Source organism: Protopterus annectens, chromosome 17.part0, assembly GCF_019279795.1.
Source record: "Protopterus annectens isolate FY-2018-M chromosome 17.part0, PAN1.0, whole genome shotgun sequence".
Classification (NCBI taxonomy): Eukaryota; Metazoa; Chordata; order Ceratodontiformes; family Protopteridae; genus Protopterus; species Protopterus annectens.
Window position 1 is genome coordinate 667649401 of NC_056751.1, and position 8876 is coordinate 667658276.

Genomic DNA, 8876 nt, shown 5'->3' on the forward strand with positions numbered 1-8876 from the left:
CTACGGCTTTGGTGACTGCCTCAAATAAGTCGATCAGGTTCAGGAGGCATGATCTGCCTTTCACATACTCGAACTAGGTGGGGTCCAGAGTTTGGAGGTTATCAATGTCTTTGTTTATGGGTTCCATGATGATACGTTCCATGGCCTTACAGACCAGGCTCGTCAGGCTAATAGGGCAATAGTTCGTGGGATCAGTGGTGGCTCCCCTTTGTGGAGTGGGATAACTGTTGCTGTGTGCCATTCATTGGGCACAAAGCCTGACATGAGGCTATGATTGAACATGGTGCTTAGTTGGGGAGCCAGTTTGTTCTGAAGTTCGTGTAGAATGCAGCTTGGGATGTTGCCCGGTCCCATGAATGCTATGTTTTTGGCTTTAGAGAGTGCAGCTTTTACCTGTGCAGTTGTGATTACAGGGACACTGCATTCTTCCTGTATAGATATGGGCCCTTTAGGGGGTGAGGGGGGGGGGGTAAAGCACTGAACCTATCTGTCTGGATGTTGGCAATATCAGTTGGTTCTGTAATTTTTGTGCCATTGTGCTGAAACTCAGAGCAGATCTGGGTGTTGCCATTGAGATTCTTGACATAGCTATAGAATGCTTTGTGGTTGTCCCTAGAATCAGTGGCAATTTTGTTTTCGTAGCTAGCTTTGGAGGATCTTATAAGGGATCTCAGCTTCTTACTGAGGCTGACCAGGGAGCTTCTTCACTCATTGGATTTTACTCTCTTTTGCAACAGTTTCTTCCTTCTATTGTAGAGTTTATTTATGGCAGGGGATCACCAGATTGGCTTCCTTTTTTTGGAGGACTGCATCTTGGTTCTGTTTGGGATAGCACGATCCATGCACTTGTATAAGTAATGTTGTTTTTGTTGTGCTGGTAATGTCCTCTGGAATCATTCTAAATGCAGTTACAACCACAGTGGGTGAATGCTAGGGGTCTGCATGTTTCTGCACTTCCAGATGGCCCTTACATGTGTGATAGGCCATGAGTCCTACATACGCATTTCTACACTTTCATACAATGACTACACAGACATTATGTACACCTATGAATGGCTGTTGATCTCTGTGTGCTGTAGTGCTTGAAAATGCCATAGATATAATGGTGCAGGGTCAGTGAGATTACACATAAGTTCTAACTCTGTTAAAGTGATGCAGTGCCTTAATATGCCACTGAATGTGTGACTGCTGGTGGCGGCATGGTCCACACAATATATCTTTTAGCTGCACCCTGTATTATGCTGTATGTATACCTTCTTGTGGTTCGGTGCATTGCCTATTTTGTTCCTGACAGTGTATGTTACTGCACTTACCTTTATGTACAATGCATCTCTGCATTTTTTTTGCTGTACCATTTCTTGTGGTCATGATTTTAAAATTCTTCTACCACATTTTCAGTCAGTCCATTATATCTGTAATTAATCTTTAAAAATCAGCCCCCTCTACCAGAAATCTCCATTTCAGACAAGACTATTATTAAACTTTGACCCTTAGCTAGAATTCTTGAATAAAAAATATAATTTTCTTTTACAGCACTGATTACCTAAATAAATACATCTTACTTATCAAAAGTCAAGAAGCTTCTGACAAGGTTTTAATACCTTTATAGTTCTATACTTGGTACCATCTTCTTTTGAGGAACATAAACAAAGGCATTCTTGCAGGAGCTATCTTTGTTGACCTTAAAAGGCCTTTTTATCTGGTAGATTATAGCCACTTCAAACTTTCAGAGGTGGGGTTTGCTGAGAGGCCTTTCCAATAGCTCACAAATCAACCTGCCTCCAGGTCATTATCAACCAGTGGCTTAGGGATAATCATCTAGCTGTAAAGCATTTATTTTGCTTAAAGATAATCACCTTCACAGAACCAGAGATAAAACCAAGCATTTGTTTTTATTTGTATTTCAGCTAAGGCCGGGAAAAGTGTCACCAATATACTTAACCGATCCATACAGCAACACACATAATAAACGTAACACATCAGACTACTGGGTGTCTACCTGGAGCCTTTCCTCACCTTTACTCATCTGATCAGAAATATAAATAATGTAAAGTTTCAAACGTCATCACTGAATAATGTTAACTACCTTCTAGAAATAACTAAATAAATAAATAAATAACTGGACTAAGACAGATAGACGGATAAATCTCTTGTTAACTTTGAATACAACCTACCTTTAATTTTCCTTATCTTTGTAAAGAACACTAAACTACTACAAAAAACACTAGTGAAAATCTATCAGCTCATTGTCCATCTACCTGTTGCTGGCACCACTGTCTAATTCTTTCATATTCAAAATGTTTAGAGATAACACTGAGAGTCACCTTTCAACTGGCCTTTCTTACTTTCAAGCTACCATTTTTGTCAGCTGTTGCTCATCTTTCCCCCATAACATTTCTTTTACCTAAGCCATGACCACTTTATACTACCCTCTCAGTAGAGAAACTAAAATACAAAACATTTCAGTTTCACTTTCATGGAGCAGTCATTTTATAAAATATCTCTTGCCCTCTGGAATGCTGTACTAGATGACATAAGAAACCTCACCACCCTGGTTACTCTCAGGACTACTTTGATAAGCCACCTTACTGAAAAGTCATACTGCAGTTCTTCTGAAAATGGCTAGCAAGTCAGTGCAGTACATTCCTCCACAGATTACCAGTGGTAAATGCCCTAATATTCTCTAATATTGCATTTACAAATTTGTAAATATGTGCAGTGGACCATACATTTCCCTTTCCCTGCCTAGCTTTGTATCTAGTGCCTTATTAACACCCAGAAAGTAGATGCAATAACCGGCCTTAGACATAGGCCAAGTAGGCGGCCGCCTAGGGCGCTGCTCTAGTAGGGGCACTTTTCCAGTATTTATTTGGTGTAGGTAGACTAGGATAGGGGCACCAGATGGTGTGGTGGGGGGCGCCGTGGAGACCTTTTGCCTAGGGCACCAGTTGACCTAAGGCCGCTATACCTACCTATTGCAATTATTATTAAATAAGTTGCTAGCCATTTTCAGAAGAACTGCCATATGACTTTTCAGTAAGGTGGCTTATCAAATTAGTCCTGAGAGTAACCAGGGTGGTGAGGTTTCTTATGTCATCTAGTACAGCATTCCAGAGGGCAAGAGATATTTTATATAGAATCAGCTGAAAAACTTCATTAAAACCAAATGGCTTTGCCCCTGCTCTCAGCCTGACTGATACTTATTTTCTCCTTTTCTAACTCTAACTCTCAAACTTGATTTCTTTTGCTGAAACTCCTCTACCTTCTTTATATGGCAAGTTTAAATACTTCTTGCGCTCTTTTTTTTGTATCTCCCCATTATGACTTTTTGTATTTTTTTTGCTTACTGAAACTGAACTAGAATTTTTTTTTTTGGCTGTAATAAAAAAAAAAAAAAAAAAAAAAAAAAATTATTATTTTTTTTTTGCTGGCAAACAATTGTTTACTCATGTAATTATTCTCGTATTTAACTTTTTTCCTTGAGGACTATACAATTATTTTTTTTTTGTAAATTGCTATTTTTTTTTTTTTTTTTGCGGATTATTTGTATAAATGTTTCTTTGTTTCTGTCCTTATTATTGTCTCGGAGCTTTTCTCCTCGGGCCTCTACTGAAAATGGACATATATCCAGTTAGACTAACTCGGTCAACAAATGTAAAATAAATAAATAAATAAATAATTAATCTATATGGTTATGTCTTTTGTACTCACTGTAAGAGGTATGTCAAATATGTGTCAATCACAGCATTTTGGAGTTGTTGGATTATTGTATTTTAATGTAGTACACTGTTACTGTATGTCTACTGTATTATGTCATTATATTTTTTAGGCATTCTTGTCTCTGGCACAGGATCAGAAGACTCGTTTCAACCATGACCAGGGCAAGAGACTTTTAAAACAAAAAATAAATGCTACAGATATTTATAATAATACTTCCTAGACAACTGACACAAAGGAAGTTAATAGAGTAACACAAATTTCACTTAAGAATGCTAAGCGATGACAGCATGTAATTGTAACATAATATGCATAAATATTTCTAAGGAAATGAAATTAAAAGTTATATTGTAGCGAGCGCATGATTGCATGCATAAAGAGAAGGCAAGAACAGCCAAACAGAGATGTGAACTGAGAGTGGAACTGGGAAGAGACACAATGCAGATACAAGAAGGGACTGAGTCACTCTGCAAGACAGTGATATTTAGAAAAATCCAGGAAGTGGAGTATAGGAGCTGCTTTAAATGACAGCACGGGTGAGGGAAACCTGATTCTAGAAAGCCCAGTGTTCAAGAGAACAGATGCACACTTGATGCAGGTTCTTCCAGGGCTAGAAAAGCAGTAGGGTGATTGATAAAGAGTGAAACAACCAGGGTATGAGCTACAGCAGAATATGAAGATCTACCCAACTCACTTGAAAGAATGTTCACAAAACTGACAAGCTCCCAAAGTAGTGGCTCTTATCCCTTATTTGACATTAGATACATTTTGGAATGGTTATAAATGTATCTGCTGCATATATACCTTGTTTTCATGTTCATCTTGATTAATATAGCTGTGGTGGGTGTGTAACTATGATGTGTTGGAATACTATGTACTTGGCAAAACTTCTTCCATAATATTTTAATTTGATATGGTTTCTTTATTACCAAACTCCTACAATGGGTGTTTGCCTAGTAACAGTATATGAATAATATGAAGCCTGACCATACTACTACTCCTTGGCTTTGCACTACTGTTAGTAAGCATTGCCCTGCCATGTTGCCCACTGATGTGTGTTAGTAATATCCAATATGAGTAGCTATTTGCATTGGCCTTTCATTTTTATCCTAATTTAGACCTGCATTAAGCAGCATTACTTAACCTTTGCCATACATCTCTTTCTTTATGATATACAAGGCACTTAACTAAGTGAAATTAAAAGTTATATTGTATTGGATTATTTTATTTTAATGTACATACAAAGCTCAGTTCAAATAAAAAAACTGTGTACAGAGATTAACAAATGTACAGATAACCAAAGCAAAGTAGAACAGAAAAAATGGTTCCAAGATAAAAAAAAACAGTCTCCCTGACTTTCTGAGTTTCTTTTCAACAGTCCATTTTTTTCAGTGAATGTCCAGATTTATACTTCATATTTTTGGCCTGCTTCTCATAAAATTTATAGTTTTCTGGCAAATCATTGGGAATTCAAGTCACTATAGTGACAAACATTTGAGTTTCAGAACATATTCTTCAGAAAATGCAAGGTAACTCAAAACCTGCTATTTCAGCAACTTTCTAAGATAATAAGAGCAATATTTAAAATCTGTCTCTCATATTGTGCCTTTGCTCCCCCATTATGTTTGGCTTTGTCCACATTTCTTGCATTTAGAAGTTGAGAGGCATTTCCCTCACATTATTATCAGATAACTGTACTGGACTGTTGGTCATTTTATTCACTAACCTGAAGTCTATCCTTTTTATATAGACTGGCAAGCTATTGTGATATAGCAGTGTCCAGCTCATATGTCTTACTCAGTGTGAATATGTGGTACAAAAGCTCCTACAGTGACTCATTTAGCCCTTTGGTAAATAAAAGTAAACATGTCTGAACTTCAATTTTCTTATACTACTCCATATTTAAGGTTATGAGCACTTACTGTCCAAATGTCACTATAGATAATCCCATGTCAAACTGAATCACACAACTATATCTGACACAATATATACATTTAACTGAACCTTGGAGGAGAATGAGGTGTATAATTTATGTAATCCATGGCATGAATGAGAGCAGCTCTTATTACCTGTATATGGAATGCTGGAAAGGATATGGAAGACTGGAATATTTTTCTGAAAAGCAGGTATGTAATGCACCAAAATGTATGTAAATTCCGAGTTGCTAAATAAGAATGTCCTTCACTCCATCTGATGTAGGATCATGTCCCATCCTCCTGAAAAGGGTCTCTGCACCTTTTCCCCTACCCATTAAATAACTGGAAATACAGTCAATCAAGAAAGAGTTAAGTTTATATGTCTAACAAGGTTGTACGATATGACACCAAATGAGGCATCATAAGGTGCACCTGTAGGGAAAACTTCAATGCAAACTACAAAGAAACTTAAGTGCTATTTTCCCAAATTAAAATTAATAAGTACTTTTGCATGACCTTTCTTGTTTAGACAGATTTGGTGGACTGCACTTTATTGTGATCTAGTATATCAGTAATAAACATGTGAAAGCATGATTTTCCATCATCACTTAACTCCTCTGCTCTTTGCAGAGGCATATAGAAATTAAATTATTCAATCTGGTGGTCCCTTGCCATAAACAAACTCTGCAATAGAACGAGGAAACTGATGCAGAATAAGGTGAAGCCCCAAGACTGGAAAAACTCCCTTATCTGCTTCAACAAAAAGTTGAGATCCCTCATTAAATCCTCTAAATCTAGGTATGAAAACAGAATTGCAGCATATAGTAAAGACAACCACAAGGCCTTCTATATTTCTGTAAAGAATCTCCACAGCAATACCCAGATTTGCTCTGAGCTACTGCACAATGGTACCTCCTATACCGATCCAACAGATATTGCCAGTATACTGGCCGACAGATTCAGTGCCAACTTTACCCCCCCCCCCCAAAGGACTAATCACAATACCAGTAGATTGTCAGGCACCCAGTATTACTGCAGCACAGGTTAAAGCTGCATTGTCCAAGGCCAAGAATACAGCTTCCATGGGACCTGACAATATCCCTGGCTGTGTTCTACATGAACTACAGAGTGAGCTGGCACCTCACCTATGTGCCCTGTTCAATCACAGCCTCACCTCAGGCTTTGTCCCTATGGAATGGTGCACTGTTACAGTCATCACTCTCCACAAAGGAGGAGCAACTACAGAACCTGTGAACTATCACCCCATTAGCCTGATAAGTCTGATATGCAAAGCTATGGAAAGCATCATCATGGACCTAATAAACAAGGATATAGGGAATCTCCAAACTCTGGATCCCACACAGTTTGGTTTTGTGAAGGGTATATGCCTGCTCAACTTGGTCGACTTCTTTGAGTCAGTCACCAGAGCTGTGGATGAAGGCAAGGTGGTTCATACAGCCTACCTTGATCTGGCCAAGGCTTTTGATACCATTCCCCACTCAGGAATCATAGAAAAACTCATTAAGCTTGGCATCAACCCCTATATCACTAGGTGGATTACAAGCTGGCTCACAGATAGGACCCACAATGTGAAAGTAGCTGACTCCAAGTCAGACTGCCGATTAGTCACGAGTGGAGTTCCACAGAGTTCGGTCCTGGGTCCTCTCGTGTTTGGTATCTACTTCTCTGAAGTCCAGGCCAATATGAAGGGACTCTGGCTGACAAAGTTCACAGACGATTGCAAGTTGGGAGCTACTGTTAACTCCCTAAGTGATGTTGACATCCTACAGAATGGCCTCACTGTGACCAAGGACTGGTGTCAGAACCATGGCCTTAAGCTCAATGCCAAAAAATATGTCATCATCCCCTTTGGGAAAAACCCAGTTCCCATGAATTACCACATTGATGGTAGTCCACTGAACACAGAAGATGTTATAAGAGATCTGGGAACACAGGTTGACAGCAACCTCTCTTTTGATCGCCACATTGCCACTGTGGTCAGAAAGTCCTTCTATGTGGCACATCTCATTACTATGGGTTTTGCATCCAGGAAGAAAGAGGTCACTATCTCCCTCTACTCTTCCCTCATTAGGCCAATCATCAAGTATAATCCCCCATTTGGCATGTACCTCACTAGACACCTGAAACAACCTGAGAGGCCACAAAAGTATCTCACAAAGAGGATCCTAGGCCTTAAACACTTGTCCTATATGGACAGACTCAAAAAACTCCAACTATTCTATGTCTCATATCACCTACTTAGAGGTGAACTCTGCTTGACTTACAAAGCCATGTCTGACCCAGGTCTGTTAGAAATGCTACATCTAAAGAAATTCCAATCCCTCCACACCACACGCTCCGGAGACCTCAACCTCATTACTACAGTTAACAGAACATGATAGAGGGACAGGTTCATAACCCAGAGACTGCCCATGCTATGGAACAGACTTCCCATACATGTCAAGCAGAGCACATTGCTGACCCTCTTCAAGAGAAATCTTGATGAGTGGATGGGAAACAGAAAATTCACCAGTGGTTCTATTCGACAGAGGCACTGGGAACTAAGGTCAGGTGGCACTATGTCAGGGTAATGCTATGGCTGGGCTTGTAAAGGCCCGAGGGCCATTAGCCTAGTACACACCTATGAGCCTATAAAGATCAGGAATTTTCTTTATATAACTAGTTGCATCATTCTAGTTCAAACATTTTCGACATGCTTCAAATAAATAAGTCCCATGTATGCGCACACCATAAATCAAGAAAGAAGGCATCACGTTTCTTATTCTTCCTGTAATTTTGGATTAGAAAAGCAGTTAACCATTCATCTGGAAAAAAGGTCAAAGCTCAACACATATCAACATACAAACAACTAAGTAAAGAGATGTATACTATTACAAGTTATCAAATAAGACTGGACACAGTTGCCCTTCTAGCACATGACATGCATACATAAGTATACAGCCAAAAATGAACTATTTCCTCTCATGTTGCATCCCAATTTAATGTCAGAAACTATATATATATATATATATATATATATATATATATATATATATATATATATACATACATACATACATATGGATACAGCTGGTTCTTTTAGCAAGCTGCAAAAAAGAAAACACAAATTAAAACGGCAATTAATATGTCAATAACACAGTTATAGTATTTAATATTTTAAGAAGTATGGTAGACACTTTCTCCAGAAAGCAAGCTAAACATGTTTCTCTCACATGTGCTTCA

At 38.6% G+C, this 8876-nt stretch overlaps 1 protein-coding gene across 2 annotated transcripts in view; it reads right to left on the bottom strand.

Moving 5' to 3' along the window:
• Positions 1 to 8876, bottom strand: part of ARHGAP30 (Rho GTPase activating protein 30) — a 629388-nt gene that overhangs the window by 20432 nt on the left and 600080 nt on the right. The window lies entirely within an intron of this gene.